At 35.6% G+C, this 18,544-nt stretch overlaps 1 protein-coding gene across 3 annotated transcripts in view; it reads left to right on the forward strand.

Annotated features, from left to right (window-relative positions):
* Nucleotides 1-18,544, forward strand: part of PTPRD (protein tyrosine phosphatase receptor type D) — a 1,297,083-nt gene that overhangs the window by 697,497 nt on the left and 581,042 nt on the right. For all 3 annotated transcript variants that reach the window (XM_052775887.1, XM_052775885.1, XM_052775888.1), the window contains one exon: nucleotides 4,055-4,077. The gene's annotated coding sequence lies outside the window, so the exon portion shown is untranslated. The remainder of the gene's footprint in view (nucleotides 1-4,054; nucleotides 4,078-18,544) is intronic.

An 18,544-nucleotide genomic window follows, 5' to 3' on the forward strand; every position in this document is an offset into this window, starting at 1 on the left:
GGTATTGTGACCAAGAACAGGTTTTCTGTAGAGAAAAAAAGATTTATAAATTATAGGCTGAACCAAGCATGACTATCAGCCACTTGAATGAAATAATACAGTTCAGCTGGTGTACTACCATAAATATGAAGCTGACATTATACTAATATCTGTTGTGTGGTATTTCTTCTCTCCATTAGGAGCTGTGATTGAAAGGGCCCATTGCAGAAAAGACCACCTAAAAACATGCAACATGTAACATACAACATGCAACACAGCGCACGCAACACTTATTTTTCTAGCACTATGTTCTAAAATCTCCCAATGTATTCCACATCTTGTAATCCATTACCTCTTCAATAAGTCCCATCTGGATGAAAATACCACAATATAAAACTTGACTTAAACTCACTGCATTATCACATTTTTTTTTCTCTATGGATGGAGAAGATGAGTTGGGTAATACAAAAATGTCTTGATTGTTTAACTCATAAAAAAAATCAGAATAAAATCTTAAAATCTGCAATCCAATCTATCCCTGACTCACCAAAATATATGTCTGAATAAATATGAAAAAGACAGAAAAAAAAATGAAAAAGATATTTGGGAATGAAAGAGTTGCACCAGCTGAGAAGAAATTGGAACAAAAGGTAACTGCATTTACTTGTAGCGCTTAATTGTCATTACATGAGGAGAAATAATGGTGGAGTAATTATCCTAGTGAACTTACTTCTTGTGTAGAATGAATATGGCTAAACACACTTAGTGAAGTTCCACTGGAATTGTGATAATTGCGGGTCACAAGAACATATATACTATAAAGGCATAAAGTCAGAAAAGCAAAGACTGTAGATCTAGAGTCAAATATGAGTACAAGATGATGGTGCAGAACCAGTAGCCCAAAGGTTTTTATTGCTCCTTAGTTAATCACAGGATTTACATTGTTACATAACTCCAAACTCCATTAACCAGAGCAGATTGCTAGTTCTGTGATCCAAGTATTGAACTGAAGGTAGGCAGCGTGTATGATAAGATCATTCAAGGCCTCATTATCTAGAAAAATTAAAGCCCAATATAATTTCAACCTTTAAAAAAAAAATAATTTCCAGAATCATAATCTGATCTCGTAGGCAATGAAGCTTTGATAGTCAATATTCCAATAACAGACCAAGTACAGTATTCAAATTGTGCCTGGAAAGGCTTGGAAAGACAAGTTTTCTTCTGAAGTTATTCCATTAACTTGATAACCAGAACAAAAGATCTGTGAATAGCTAGAATGGCAGAACATTGGAGAAGAGATAGACAATATATGTTAGAGAAATTCAATGAAACAAACATTCACTTGAAATTAAACCTTACTTCAGTGCTTTTCTGTCCATGGTTTTCTGGCTGATCTGAGTAAGCACAAAGTAGGGTTCTACAGAAAAAAAAGGTGTCAGGTCTGGTCTGCATCAGGCTAAGTCAGGATTAAAATATGTATTAGAGAGAGAAGGGAATGAAGAAAGAACAGTGACTTGTTGAGAAGAGTTTCTCTCACTCGTGGTAGTTTGATATGTTTACATAACAGGAGAAACTTTTGAATGTGGCACTTGACTCTCTATTTATTTCAGTGACTGTAATTCTTGCTGTGTAATGATACACAGATAATGATCCTGCCCTTCTATAGCATCTAGTAAGACATCTGTTAAGTGTCACTGCCAAGAGCTCTTCACCTGTAACTTCTTCATTATAGGTCACCCTACCAGGAGGTGTAGTATTGACTTTAGTTTGGGGGTTTTTAGTTTCTTTTTCTCTTTATCAGCAATGTTTTTGGAACCCTCTCATTCTTCTGTTACATAGAGATTAGTGGGATCAGGACACAGGAGGCTATCAAACAAAATGATCTCTTTCCTTCTTTGGTGGAAGGAAGCAATTTCTAGTAAATTGTTTCTGTCATATTATGATCCAGACTCCTCAATGAACGACAATCTGCACGATGTGCCTGCTATGTTCCATCAAATTAATTTTGCAATACTGACTCCTACTGGCTATGCATATAAAGATGAAAAAACACCCATAAACTGACACATTCTAAAGTCCAAAGTAACAACAACAAAAAATCTTACCAGCCATAAAAAGAAAAAAACTCTGAAGACTGTAATTAGAATTTGAAACAGAACTGGAGGAGCACAGCAAAAAAAAAATATTCTGAAATTAGTAAAGTCTTTTTCAGGATTTTACATCACTTGTTTGCCCTGCTATTCAAACACCAAGCATACATTCTCAGGCCCGTGAGAAATGAATGTTTTTCAAACTATGAGATGTATTTCTAAAAAAGTTAAGTAAATACATAAAGATCCTAAAGACTCAGTAAAATACTCTAGAGAGCTAATATTAGGGGGGAGACAAGATATTGAGTCTAAACATTTTGAATAAAAGTGGCAAGATTAAGCTTTGAAGGTGATGAGATTAGTTCAGGTTTCATAAAAAATATTCAATTCTAATTCCACAAACTTGCTCCTTTTCTTAAGCTTTTGAGATTTTTTCTGACATTGTTGCACCTTTAGTTAGATTGAGTCAGCAAGAGGATACAAAAGAAGGGTTCTTTTTTTAATTGGTCTCCTGCAGAGGTGTTAATAGGAAAGAAGACAATCTTCATCTGGGTTGTTTCAATGTAAATATGAAATGGCTTTCTGCAGGAGTCTGAACCTTCCGAAGACTATTTCTGCAGGACACTTCTTACAGAAAGTAAAATTATGATCATCTGTTACAGATTACAGTCCAAAATATAGATTTGAAGAAGTTGTTAAGTATAAGCTGTTGATTGATGAGAAAATTAAAAAAAATAAAAATAACAGTAAATCAGATGACTTTTTTTTTCCCCCCTGTGTAGAGATTTTATCTGGTCATTTACTAACAGCTGCAGCCATCTATTAGGCAATTCTTTTTTCTTTATATTCTAAATCCCTCTTAAAACATGTCAAATCAAGTGTTTCTGCTGTTTAAGTTTTATTGTCTGAAAAAAAAAGTTATAAAAAGAGTTAAACCAACTCTTAATATTTAGAAAATTATAACATCCCAGAGGAATGTAGTTTGGTGGACAAACTACTTTAGAAGGTTTTAAAGATGTGGTTGGATGTGGATATTCTGGTATTGGTAGTGTCTGAGATCATCAAAAAGGGGAGAAGGGTTTAAATCCTACTTTCCATTCACTTTTTTTGGTCTGTCCAGACCTTGCCTTACAAGTTTTACTCATTCCTCTTCCAAGGAAGTAGCTAAAGATGAGAGAATAAGTTCCTTATGGAAAAAGTCATGACTGTGGTTTGTATGCTACATAGCTCAGGAAATTTACAAGGGCTAACTAAATCTAAATCCTTTTGGAAATCTCTTGAAATTGTTTGTGGTTTGTAGTAAATACATTTCACCTTTATGCATATTTTATTAAGAATTATCTTTTATGATTTCTCTTTCCTAACGTTTGCTCTTCACTCTCCCAGACTTCTGACAGTGCTTGCAAAGTGTAACAGCAACAACAGGGTACAAAATAATACCAGAACTCATAGCAACTCAGAACTGGAGATCAGGATGACTGACAAAAAGACTGTGAAGGAAACTTAGAGAACTACACACAAAGGAAACTTAGAGAACTACATATTGACTGAAAAAAGTTGATTAGTTTTATTGTATAGTTGTTTTAAAGACAGGGATAAAACTTCAGGCAACTAACTTTTTAGAAGTATGTTTGAACTGCAATTTTCATGTTGTTTTTTTTTTTTATTTCTTTGTTCATCTGCAAATTGGAACACAGATTCTCTTAGCTCTCATTCCCACCTATGGGAATACTTTATGTAGTAAGGTGTCATGAAAAATGTTTTGATAAATTGCAAAGACTTCTTGCAGCTGGAGACTACATATAGAAAAATTTAAGTATTTATTTACTTTCTGTTTATAAAAGGGCAACGTTGTAGTTGATGTAATTTGTCTTCTTATCAAAGTTGTTGACTTGTTTTCTGTGAAATATTTGCTAAGCAAAGTCAAATGTCTTCCTCTCTGCCTCCTTCTCTGAAAATCCTTTTCTTTCTCTCTTTTCTAACAGGAGTTGGAATTCACAAAGTTGAGGTAGGAAGCTCATTTCACTACTGAATAATTCAACTAGTTTACTCAAAGCCAAGAGTATTAAAGCTTGATAATGTGATTCTTCTTATGATTTGTGTCTAGCAGTTATTCAGTATGGTAGTTTACAGTGAAGGTTTACAGTCAGAACAAAATCTTTCTTCCACAATACAGAGAACTACTGTGGATTCTTCTTGTCAGAGGTGTGTTGGATAAAAGTTCATGTAAAATAATCAGCTATGTTTCTAAGCTTGCAAATAATTCTGAAGCATAATGCCGTATTCCAAGGCTTATCTTTCCATTACTGCTGAAGTTTTCCTGTAATTTGTATTCGAATCTGATCTGGGGCCCATGAAAATAGAAAGTTTTTAGGGAGTTGTAACCTCACTGGGCAGTGGAACACACTCTTTTGTCTTTCCAGAACTTTATAATTTTCTTTAAGCCAAAGTAGAGGGAAGAAGGTACTTCTGACTAATAATAGTTCTGAACCTGCTTTATCTACACAGATTTGTGATAAAGTTGAGTTTATCAGGGCACACAAATAAAAATGTACATGTTTTGTTGTATTTACATCTCATTTTCAGAGTTGGAAACACCCATTAACTGCCATATTTTAGTGATAAGAAGCTCAGTTCTTGCAGTGAAATTGTCTAGAGGAAAAAAGAATAGCTTTTTTAATATATCCTTTCAAAAGTAAATTTTTAACTTCAGAATTTTGGCAATAATTTGCAGTTCTGTATTTGACTACAGTAGATCTTACTTTATCAATAACTCATTTAATTAAAAGGTAAAGAATATTAATAATATTTAACTTTAGTTGTGGAGCTTGAGTCTTCAGGCTATGTATATGTGTTTGTAGAAAAAATGCAATCTATATTACCTACTGTAATACGGCAAATATTTAAAACAGACTAAGTATACTGAAAAAGCCTTCATTTTAGATGTAAACCCCAGACAGAAGATAGCCAGGGACACTTAGATATGCTAATTTCACATCCCTGTGGACTAAAGATTATTTTTTCTTTATTCTGTAAAATTTTTGTAGTCAGTGTAATTTTAGTCTTATTTCTAACCTCAACTCCCAGTTCTTACTTTTTTCTTGTTGGAATATGAGACATGCATACTTTACAATTTTACTATTTCATAGCCCAGGTATTTCTTTGTGCACTACCGTAATTTCTTTCTTGAAAAACACAATATATACTGTCGCTTTTCTTGACATCAACAGGCACAATTTCCTCTGGCATGGGAGTGATCCCCTAAAACACTCTCTGCATCTGTTTTAGTAGAGCTATATGCTTAACAGCATTTAATACATAGAGAGAACCTACAGTATTTTTTTAGACCATAGTCTGTTATCTGGGAAATGAATTCCATATTATCTAGTAAACATGAATTCTTCATTTCATTCAAATGGTCCTAAACAAAAGTAATGTTAAATCAAAGGCGATATCTTTACAAGGAACTACTAAACAATGAAATCCTTGTAACAGTGTTTATCTCTGGAAAGGAAAAAGAAAAAAATTATTTTTAATAGCACTTCCACCCAGACTCTGTCCACACAAGGGTAACCGTGCATAGACGCTTACAAGCCTGTCTGCTCACAGTTCATTACAGTGGTGTGTCATGACAAGTAAACCTCCCAGAGATCCTTTTAGGAAGCTTTCCACCTTATTGATAGACTTTGGCGTTAGATCTCGTAGTTCCTCTGCTCCAGCAGCTGAAAAGAGGCTTTAGAGCCTATACTGAGTGGTTATGTGAAGAGCAACTAGAAGGAAAACATAAATTAAATAAATTCATGTCTGGAAATTAAACAAGTCATAAGAAATAGAAAGAAAGGGGCAAATCAAATGTCTGTAGTACCTCATATCTGAAAAACTCCCATTCTGGTTAAGAATCACTGTTGTTCCCTCTCTTACTGGAAATTTGAAGTAAGAATAGGAAGCAAGCAGCAGTGCAGAGAGCAGGATTAACCAGAGGCAAGACTTTTGCTCTGGGATGCAGGGTTGTGGTGGTGATTCAGAATTGGTCAGATACCAATTGGTTAGATCCAGTTTGGGTTTCCTTTCATTTTCCTGTCACAAGATCAGTGGAAATGAAACTACTTACAATATAATGTGTTTAGTGTTTTGTGATTTAAATGCAGGACTAATGGGAATTAAAGAAAATTGAGTTCAGGTTGGTCATAAGGCCAGTAATCAACCTCGAGAAATAAAAGACTTTACCACTGGGCAGAGACTTTCAGCTCCCTCCCATTTGCACAGCACAGTCCAAAGTGGATCAAGGGATTTTGATATTGTCTGACTGTGGGCAATATGTGGGAGCACTATATAAATATGTTGGTCACAATTTATGCCTCTTCATAGATATATATATGCACCCTAACAAAATTCTTTGTGTGTCACTGTTTATCTGCGTATTGGTGTCCTCTCTCCCGTATACCAGTATCAGATGACCACACCAGAGATCTTCACATGTAACAATGGAAATTCTAGCACAAACCAACCTCCGTCTTAGTCTAGGTATTCCAGGATAAGGAATGGTTTCCTCCAGATGTTCCAAGATAAGTAAATGTTGTCCCTAGTTATTATGAACAACAGCTCCTTAGGTTTCTGATACAAGTAAGGGATTTATTTGTTATTTAATACCTTCAGGACAGGGCAGGGTTAGGTCATACACTACATTATGAAAATTAATGTTCCCTTGTCTTATAGGATCAGGACCTGTGTTTGGGATAGAAATTAATCGATTAGAGCTGATGAAATATCAGCATATGAATTATGTACATAATTATATATATGTATTTATTTTTATCTCATAAATTCCTTACTCTTAACATTTTAAACATAATAAAAGTCATTAACTGATTCAATAGCCACTTTTTTTCTTAATCCTGCAGGTATCTTTGATGTTATCATTCTAAAAAATACATTTACAGACAGTCTGGGCAAGTGTGTGACTGAAAAAGGTCAAAGCAAAATACCAGCCTACTTAACAAATATATTTTTGCACTCTGTCACAAAAATCCTTTTGGTTGCATAGCAACTGTCTTTTTAATTACTACTTGCAATCTAGATTTAAATAATTTAATTAGTATTTTTCTTCTTTAAATTGTTTCACCCAATAAATTTAATGAATTCTATTCATTGCTTGTTTTTAAATAGTCCTATTTACCTCCCTTCTTTGCCTTTCCAGCATCTTTGGCTATGCAATAGAGACTAAAAATCTCATTAATTTCATATTAAAAACCACAGTCAAGAGGACTCAGCCTCATCCAATAAGCAAAGATACATCATTTTAGGTAGTGTTTGTAGCTGAAGTCATTGGAGTTCAGGTAAGCACTGGTGAAGCCAGTGGAACGTCATAAAACAGCCACATTACAACTAGAAAAGACTGGAACTAAGACTAAGGTTTTCGGAGGCAAAATTCAGAGTGATGTGGCGTGTTTAGAGTGGCCTAATTTTAGAGGTAGTGTTTCCTACTATTTAATCTTAGGTAACCAGAATTATAGTCCTTTATGAAAAATCCTCAGCTATTGCTTTGTATTAAGTTGCTGCTGAGAAGCTGAAACCTAACAAGAACCAAGTAATTCAAAAACAATTAAGTGAGAGGGAAGGAGATGGTATCTAAACAGCTGAAGAACTGCAGCCACATTTATCATAAAGAGCTATAGCTGCTTCACAGTGCAGGTCAAAGCTGCCAACTGATTTAAGGAGATATCAGTACTAGTAGGCAAGGTTTACATACTAAGCTGGTGAATGTACATGGTGGTAGACACCGACAACTCAACCTATGTCTTCTGGATATGAGGGAAGGAGGTAATGGAAGCATTCCCTCTTAAATAGTTTGGTGTCTGTATTGGCAGGCAGCAAGAGCACCTATGTAATATCTGTTGGAAACTCTATGTCTGTCTTCCTTCGGAGATAACTTCTGTTAAAAACTTTAATTTTTAAAGATCTTAAAAATTTTATAAGACTTTATATTTTCAGTACCCATTTATGATTTGAAAAAGCATGCTTTTCTCTGATTTTCCCCAAATTAAACTTGAATAGAAATTCAAGTCTGTATATGATAGATTTAAATATCTGAGTATCTGAAACAGAAAAACATATAAGTGGTTTATAAAAGTGTTCTGATATATTTAGCATTTAAAGTATTATGTACTGAAACCTAAAAAGATATTTTGTGATGGTCAGGTTTGAAAACTCTTCCCATGTCCAAAAATAAATAGTTGTTCTTCAATGAATTTTGAGAGGCTGAATTTGTACTGTAGTGTTTTCTGCCACTATATGAGGTATTAATCTAACATACTTCTAATTAATCTTATGTGTAAAATCTTTACAATATTCATGTCTTCCCCTTCACCCGTACAGTCTTAATCATGCACTTCCTGCTTTCCCACCTACACTGAATTTTCATGGCAGTTTTGAGAATATCAAGCATTATTTTACAGGTGGTTTGTTAAAACAAAACCACCAAACAAGAAAACCTTAACCTTGTGGGTAAAAACTTTCATACCTCACCTAAAAAAACCCAAACTCCTTCATTCATTATCTCTCTCATCATAACATGTTTGTCTAAATAGAATTAATAGAGTACCTACCACAGGTTTTCTGCACTGATTGCACATGAATTTGTGGATGTTAATATTCAAGGACATTAAAACAAAAATAAAAGAAATTAGATCCTTTCAAATAAGTGACACTTTAACGTTTGGTGCCATAAAATAAAATAAACATTGTAAAAAATTAAGCCTATAAACATCAGGAAGATGGATAAGTTGACACACCATTCTGCATATCTCTGTTTAATAATATTATATTTCATTTCCCATGCTAAGAAAACAGCCATTACCCAAAGCAGCCATTCGTAAACAGCCATTGTGAACAGATTGCATCCTTGTTGGTGGTACGATAATTGAAATAAGTTTACCAGTCTTTTATGAGAAAATACCAGATGTATAAAATACTTATTAATCAACTCACTCGCTTTTATGAACATCAGTTTCAATACCAATGGCTAGCAAAGAATAAATGGAATAAGAGGAAAAATATCAGAGAATTAGCAAAATAACTCAGCGGTGTGTTGTATCGCTTGCAGTGAGGGAGGTAAAAGAGGAAGCGGTCTAGGGTAAAAGGATCATATCTTTTGGCTATGCTTAGGGCCACTGGTTTCACTGTTTATACCTGTCTGCTTTTGGATCTCTGTAATGCCTCTCTTATAAGCCTGCTTAAAAGCAACTTTGCGAACAATAGCAGGAAGAGTCAGCTGCCCATTAGGCTCTCATAGATGTGTTTGTTTCTTTTCTACTAAACACATTTTTCAGTTACTAGTTCTGTGTTTATGCAATAGGCTACAAAGGCATTACCTGTGCTACAGTATGCTGAGCTAATGTAACTATTTTTTCTTCTTGTACAGATGTAGATTTTTCTATTATTGGGGGGTGGGGTGGTGGTGTTTGTGTTTATTTTTTTATTTATTATTATATGCTTTAGGAACTAGGACTTTGGTACTATCACAGAAATGTGGAAGAACCAATGACAAGGATGGAACAATGGTGAATTCCAGGTTCATCCCTGGATTTCTGCATTACTTCTGTTTAACTTTGGTTTTTATTCAGATGAGAGATAAAAATCTCATGGGAAGTTTTCCTGTTGTGATTGCAACAGACTCATCTCTTCTGAATCACACACTGTTTCTATCTACAAACATTTCTGTCTGTGCAGAAACTGTATTTAGATGGTGACAGAAGTCATACAACAAGAGTGGATGCATCAACTGCAGTTGCTTAGATAATGGTGGCAGCTGCAAGAGCTGTAAGATACCTCACTACTCTTAGGAGCTGTAGGAAATATGCACTGCATTAACCTTTGGTCAGAAACTACACTTACAGCCCCTTTGAATTGCTTGAACCACTAAAAGCAATTTGGAATAGGCATTTCAATGGAGTGACCAGATTACCTTTCTGAATCTAGTAGGCCAGTTTAGCTTATGTCTTTAACCCAGTGGTGCAGGCCAACAGGACTGTTTGGCAAAGGGAGACAGCTGATACCGAAGACTCTGTAGGCACTGAACGGGGACTGACTTCAGACCACCTCTAGTCTGTTCTTGTGCATTCTTAGAGCACATCCTCTGGTTATTTCTAGTGAAAGGATTCTAATTCTACCACTCTGCTGAGTCCAACATGCAAAAGCATCACTATGAGATATCGAACAAAGGTAACAAAGGTAGTTGAGAACTTACTTTCACTCATTACTTTCATTAGAAGCCAATGGATTAATAACATAATTGCAGGCATGCAAGGATGTGAAAACATCAGTTTACATTTCAATTACTACTGCTACTTAGAAAAATATTTTGTTTATGTCACAGGAAACTTTGAAAAGAGAACACATTTCACAGTTGGTGAGTTTGATTATGAATTGACATCAATCTATGGCTGAATTTGAATGTTTATTTTCATGATACTATGCATGCAAAAGGCAGACTATCAACAGAGTGACTGATACCTTTGATTCAGTGATGAAAGAGAGGGCACATTTCAATGAAATACCTTTCTGGCAGGTGAATGCTAAGGAGGAAATATATATCCACATTTAGCTAACTAATTAACCAATTAAGGCACTGGGATTGGCCAAGTATGTGGAAGGACAAGGGAGTAATTTTTTATAAACTTGTTCAGGGGCAATAAAGACTGGGACTGTAGACTCCTGGCATTAAAATCAATAGTGATCTTTTATGAAGGAACAGCTCAGCCAGTCAGAAATTACATGGGAAGCTGGTAGCCTATCTTTAAGCCATATCCAGGAAGTTTGTTTTTTTCCTCAGTCACTATACCTGGGTCAAACCAAGAGTTGTTACAGAGAAAAAAGCTCTGGATCCCAAATAGTCAGGTTAGACCGTTAGTTGGAGAAAGCAGTGGTTCAAGAGACAAGACAGATGACATAGACTGTATTAAATTCAATGCAAAATAAAAATCTATGTATTCTCAAAATTCTGATCTATGTCTAGTCTCTAGGTTGACACCTATTTAGTCACAACATTAAGATCTCTCAAGGGCCACTGGCAAATGCCTTTTGCATTCAATAAAAGAGAAGAGAAAGTCTCCACCTCTTTTGAATGATAACAGAGCTGCACACCCTTCTTTGATCTCCATGATATATGAGCAACATTCACATGTCTAACAGATGTTGAGTATCCAGCTGACATTTTCAATAATTTAGTGATGATTATGACAAAAGACATACACTATAAACCCAGACAGTTTATTAGTGAATTGTGAATCTTTTAAAGAACAGGCCTTGCTAAAATGCCTGGTTTTCACTAAGAATTAAGAAACACAATCCTCCTTAATGTAGCTGCCAGTGAAGAAATTTTTCCAGAGCTTTTCTATCCAGTAACACTGATAGACTTCACAAAAAACCCCAATAATTTCAGAAAAGCATTGTGGCAACTGGCATGTGTAAGTGTTGCTGAAATCAACAGGAAAAAATGATTAAATGTAGAAAATGTAGCCTTTACTTGTAAAAGGAAAGCCTTGCTTGTAACTGCTGTTTTGTTTCTGCTGAGTCACACCACATGCTTTCAACTTGCTGTTCTTTAAAGCACCCGTATTCCCTTTTATCACATAAAATTAGGGATACAGAAGATAAATTGTTGTTTTAATTCTTGGGTTTGATACATGGAAGACAACTGTTCAAATTAAAAAAAATTTACTGTGATGTAATATTTCAAAGATTGTAATATTTGCCTTATTAATTTTCCTGTCTCCCACCAGAAATGTAAAGAACTCAGGAAATACCTTAATTGCTCTTTCTGATAGAAATTTGTTAAACTGTTGACTTTGTTATTTCTGTAAGGTGTGAATCAGAAGTCTCAACATACCCTTTATGCTATTCTGCTCTAATAGAATATGCATAAAACTCTGCTACTTTTAAGGTCCCAGTACTTAAGGTTTAACGTCTACTGGTGTATTCTAGCAGTGAGTAGTTTTTATAAATGCATAAAAAATAAATCAGCTCAATGTTTAATTTAAACTTTTAAACATAAAAATAAAAGGAAATTGTAATTAATTTTATGTGATTCATGTAAATATTACAAGTTATATATGTATTATGACATATCAATATGACATACCTGTTATGGATGCACACATAACCAAATCCAACAGGTGTTAAAACTCAGATTTATTCTTCAGTAAAAAGTTAGTTAGAAGTCCAGTAACATTTTATAAAACCACAGGCTCCATGATGTAAAGAGAATTAATACTACACAACCGACTCAAGAATCTCCAAGATTTAAAAATGATGGCTCCAAAATGCGCGTATCACTCACCTAAAAGCTGAGGGCTCTCCCCTCGAGGAGTTACCTCGGGCGGTGCCCCGACCCAAGGGGGAGTCCCTGACTGCAGACCTGCTGCTCCGAGGAGGACTGCCAACGTGTCCTCCAGTGGGACCCCATTTATACCCCTGTTGAATCTAACCGGTGGTCGTTTAATCCCTATTGGCCAAGAAGGTCACCTCAGTGTACCTGGCATGTCTCAACTGGCCAGTTCAAATTTCAGCCTGTGGCCTCTAGGGTTTAGGGTTTTTTTTTCCTTCCCCTTCTCCCTGCCTGGAGAAGTTTCATTTCCTGCTGGCAGGTTGGGGCGGGGCGGGTGGGTGGGGAGTGTACTGCCACAATACATACAGTTGTTTGTAGAGCTAGAGCGTTACATAACTTCAGAACATTGTGGTACTTTATATAAATTTTCTTTGGCATGCAATTTTTGCAGTTTATGGCAAGAAAACCAGGGGATGGGGCTGCCAAATTCAGTGAGTTAGATCCTGCTGATTTTAGACATTTCTGAATATTGCCCTTAAGATAAGAAGAGAACCTGTCTCAGATTTCTACATACATACTCAACATCACTCCCTGTGTAGGTTCACTGACTCCTGGGATGAGTACAGTTAAGCATGTATATAAATATTTACAGGGTCATAATATTAATCATTATTCTTGTCGCTGCAAGACTATATAGTTTACAGTAGTTTGCCCCACCCATCTTGATATTATTCATGTTGTGGAACTACTTTTGTCAGATCATCAGAGAAACAGAGGCCAGACCAATGAGCAGCTGAACTAGTGGTTCCCTGATCACAGAAAAGCCTCCTAGGTGAGACTGTGGTGCTGCTGCCAAGAAGGAAAACCCATGCTTTCCCTTCCATCCAGGGTTCTCACCAGATCTTGGTGCACAAGAGCTCCTTATTTATCTTGCATTTTAATCTCTTAATCTTGGCTAAGAAAAATTAGGGGAAGGCTTATTACCGGTATAACAAGTATGGTTTGAGTGCTATCAAGTCATTTACTGACCTCTGTGTGCTTTCCCCATACAGTAACATCAATTCTGTTCCCCAAGCAACATTATTTTTGCTCACAGCTATTCCAGAGCCATTCTGCCAGATGGCATGTGCAGCCATTGAAAAATATAATCCTTTGTGCTGGTTTTGGCTGGGATAGAGTTAATTTTTTTCATTGTAGCTAGTATGGGGCTATGTTTTGGATTTGTGCTGAAAACAGTGTTGATAATACAGGGACGTTTCTGTTATTGCTGAGTAGTGCTTACATAGAGTGAAGGCCTTTTCTTCTTCTCACAACACCCCACTAGCTAGCAGGCTGGGGGTGCACAAGAAGTTGGGAGGGGACACAGCTGGGACAGCTGACCCCAACTGACCACAGGGATATTCCAGACCATATGATGTTGTGCTCAGCATATACAGCTGGGGGAAGAAGAAGGAATGGGGGGATGTTCGGAGTGATGGCGTTTGTTTTCCCAAGTACGTGTTACATGTGATGGAGCCCTGCTTTCCTGGAGATGGCTGAACACCTGCCTGCCGATGGGAACTAGTGAATGAATTCCTTGTTTTGTTTTGCTTGCATGTGAGGCTTTTGCTTTACCTATTAAACTGTCTTTATCTTAACTCACAAGTTCTCTCACTTTTACCCTTCTGATTCTCTCTCCCATCCCACTGGAGGGGAGTGAGTGAGTGGCTGTGTGGTGCTTAGTTGCCGGCTGGGGTTAAACCATGACATCCTTGCAATGAATTAAATGAAAAACTAACCAGAAAAGCAGTACATATTACAAGCATAATAGCTGGCTTGAAAGTGTATCCTGGGGTTTCAGATGATGTCATAATCTGCTACAGCAAATTTAATAGTATTGTTGCCTGGGAGCTAAGCCATTATACTATGTTTAATTTCACTAAGATGTAAATTACATGGTTCAGTGTTGTGTAGTATTGGCTACTGCCATTGTAGATTCTTGTTCTTGCAGCTGTCAGGAATTCTAATGTTTATGGGGATTTTGTTTAGCTGGAAGTCTTAAGCTTTTATAGACTTTTTTAAAAACAGTTATTTTATCCCTCCCTTATTTGCTATTACTCCTTCTCATCTCTGCACTCATCTCTTTTCCAGCAATATTAACAGAATAATAGGCTGACTCTTTGAAGTATATCAATAAATGTTCAGTCCTTGAAGAGAAGAGCAATATGACTTGAGAGCGACTGCTTGTGTGTTATCACATTTGGTTTTAGTGAGCCTTTAACCCAAAAAGAAAATGCTCTTCTTATAGAAAAATAGCCAGCTTGGGTGCTTATATTCCATCTTTCATGGTAACTGCCAGCATGAAATTTGAGGAGACATTCTGTATTACCACATAACTTTTACCAGAAAGATATAGATAAAATTTGTCCCCAATAAGTACATTAACACTTCTGTTATCATCTGAAATTTCCAGCCGAACTGCATAGGAAAATAACCTAACTGACCATACATAAAACATAATACATGTATCTTCAAAGTAGTGGACCATATTTTCTATCATTAAAATCTAATTCAGTAATTGACTGTTAGCATCTAGTCATGACCTTTAATATCAATGATTTCTTGGCAACATACTACAAGTACTATGCTACATGGCAATGAGAATGTTATGGGAACTTATTGGGTTTGTGTTTCAAATGTCTGTTAGTTAAAAAATATCGTACTCTTGCGTATCTGCATATTTTTCTCTCTGCATTTGTCTGTGGGTGGATCTTTTGCCTATCTACACTGCTTGCCAATGCCATGCTTCTGACAACATAATTGATTCTAGGCAGGCTGATGCATATATGGGAAATCAGTGGAGACCTTAGATTAGCTTTTAATAGCAACTATTGCTAATAAAGAGATGATTCACAATAAAGGTATGCTTGAGATGACATAAAATAAATCAACAATAACTGGTGTCAGTTTTAAACCACACACAATTAAAAATAATTTTATCTTTATCTTGAAAACTTAAAAGCAAAGATGAATGTTCAAATTTACAGAACTGTGTTAATGTTTGCTTTGCTCATGTAGCAAAACCATTGCCTACATTTTGATTCTGGCTGTATTCATTTGCTTACTGTAGTTGTTGTGATCTACTGGCACAAATTCCCATCTTTATAGCACAGCTATGGTATAGCAGCCGTTCAGTGGCTATGTGAGAAAAGGCATGCTTCTGTCAGTGCTCTGTAACATTTCCGTGATTAACAGTCATCTAAAAGACGAATAAAAGTGCTGTATATCACAAAAATATTCTAAAACCAGCCATAAGATCTCTTTGAAATTGCCTTAATTTGTCTTTGGAATTGTCTGTACAGGAACTTGAAATCATGCAATGGAAGAATTCAGCTGGGGTTTTGTCACATATTTATTTGAACAAAGAGAGAGGTTTGTTCTGTGTTTTGGGGCCAGTGTTAAGGGACTTTTAGGCTTTTTGCTTCTAGAAGAAGCTTTAGGTAGTACAAAACCTAAAGGTCTTATGATGTTAACTGAGGCTTCTCCAACAAAATTGTAACCAACCATAAGCAAAACTTTCCTCTCACCTTCACTTCTGTCATTTGTGGGTTTTAATCAGCCTACAGAGAAAAGTGTCCCAAATGCCATCCTACCCTAGGTTTCAATTCCTTCTCTGTGAAGTAGCCTACATGTTCTTACTCAAGGTATAGAAAAGTTGTGTGGAAACAGTAGCCTGGAAAGTTTTTGCTGTTGTCTGCAGAGAAGCTACAGAACAGAGCACAAACGACTTTAAAATGAGATTTATTGTACATACACAGACACTGATGAAGAAAGCAATAAAGATTGAGAAATTATTTTAACGGTAAGATTCTCCGTGATAGACACCAATTGGAAAAGCATAATGGTCAAATTCTTGGCACAGGTAACTCAGCTACTCCATAACGATCTTCAACAGGGGAGGTGGAGGCATGAGCTTCAGGATTCAGAGCATTATAAATATAGCTTCCATACTCCTCTCTTGATGAGGGAAGGGAAAGGTGGGAAGTAATATCTATACAGTGAATGAGTATCCACAGCTTTTATAAGGTACTTAACCTTAATATTGCAGTAACTTCAAGAAACTAGTTTGCTTTAGAGTGCTCTGGCTGAAATTAAGTGAGAAAACTACTAGTCCCTGAAACACAGAGGACTATGAAACTTGCCATGTTAGAGGAAGCATTCCTACATTGCAAATAGATGGCAAATACTGCTTCAAAATCTTTCTGTTTTCCTTGTCCCTCCACACTTTTCATTTGGAAGAAAAAACTTACAAATTAGGAAGTTAAGAAAAGTTCTACAGTAATGGAAGTGGTAGATTTTCCTTTCTCTTATTGCAGAGGTTTTTTTATACATGTCTTTATATGTAAATGAGGTGTCTAATATTCAGTTTATCAGAATTGTAGGAGATGTGATGACTTAGTGCTTCGTGCTCAGAGAGTATGGTACTCTAAAAATAAAATAGCAGTGGAAAGTAAGGAAGTGTCAGGCTAGCTGGAATCAGGCAAAAATCTCCAAACCTCCTTTTTTTTTCCTTTTTTTTTTTTTTTTCTGTCCTAGAAATTTTCCAAATTAGGCCTTTAAAAAAACCCAAGCCAAACCAAACCAAACCAAACCAAACCAAACCAAACCAAACCACTATGTACAGTGCAGGTAATATTTTGTTTAGTTCCTGTTTTTAAAAAAGAATTATTATAAATCACCTATGTTTCTGTTATATGTAACAAAGAAAATACCGTAATTTGAGAAATTCCTCGAAATGCTCATTTGCAGTTAGCTTTTTCTCTTTTAAGAATAAATTTACAAAAAAAATCATTACATGACGAGCATATATTTTTCCACTTCACTGATAATTGTACGGCACTTTTCTCAATAGTAATCTGCATCCTGTCTTCTGAAATCTGATCTCAGAACACAAACTTTAAAAGAATAAAAAGCGAGCAACCATGATAGCATAAACCAGCTACCCACATCCATGTGTTGCAACCTTCTGCTCTGAAATGATAATCTTGTGGACTATACCTAAATTCCAAAACCTTCTGGTTTCTGTTTCTCTGAATTTCCCAGCTCAAAGCTGAATCAACAGGTTTTGTCTGAGACATTTTCCCTTGTTCTTCACTAAAGGAAAGATCTCCAAACTGTAACCTGATCCTGTATCAATATTACATTCCTACATATTAAATTATACTTAAACTCAACATTATATTTAAATAGTAGATGATAACACTAAACCACGATGGATTAAATGAGTTGTTTATTTCACAGTTCCATATTGCAGTGGCACAAGCAGAAATGCTGTTTAGCTTTTTGCTTTCATCAAAGTTATATTTAGCTACCATTAATACATATGTGGAACTGTGAGCTTAACTTTACTTTTAGGCTTTATTCCTAAAATGCCTCCTTTCACATTCAAGATACTTGATACTTTGCCTAGCTGGAGTCAGGGAATATGCTCAATTTTGTTATTATTTGGAAAATGAAATTCAAAGTGATTTCTCTATAAAAAGGATTTAAAAAAAAACCCCAACCTTTGCAAGCATAAGCCCAATCACAAGCCCTATGTCTTGTGTTTGCATTGCTAATTTATCCTCATCTTATTGAAAATTCTGGAATTTTGCACATTCTTTTTAGGCTATTTCAGTACCAAATTGCATTCTGTCAATGTCTCATTTGAGCCTAATGTTTTATTCAATATCACATGTATAGCACTAAATAAATATAATGATTCTAAAAGATGAGTGAAGCTAAAGCTCTTTAGAAATTTATTACAGATGTTATTTTATCTTTATTTCATAGCTTTCATAATACAAATTAGTAGACTTATTCTATTTTTACTCAGACCAGTTTGCTTCCTTTTTTTTTAAGACAACTTTTGCTTCTGAAGAAGTTTTGTGAAAGTATGCTAAAACAGTCAGAAAAATGTCTAACTTTGCTACTGCAGAAGAGCATCCCCCAAAAGTTGTTCTTCATATCAAAAGTATTCATAAGTTTCCCACGGGAAACTACAAAATGAACAGGGTTTTTATATTGTCTACCATTTGCCCAAGGAAATTAAGAAAATTAACAGATGCCAAAATATTGTTTATTTTTCTTTTGTAGTTGATGTAAATTGAGACAATAAAAGTGTTAAAGAAGA

Source organism: Harpia harpyja, chromosome Z (genome assembly GCF_026419915.1).
Source record: "Harpia harpyja isolate bHarHar1 chromosome Z, bHarHar1 primary haplotype, whole genome shotgun sequence".
In the NCBI taxonomy this organism is placed as follows: Eukaryota; Metazoa; Chordata; class Aves; order Accipitriformes; family Accipitridae; genus Harpia; species Harpia harpyja.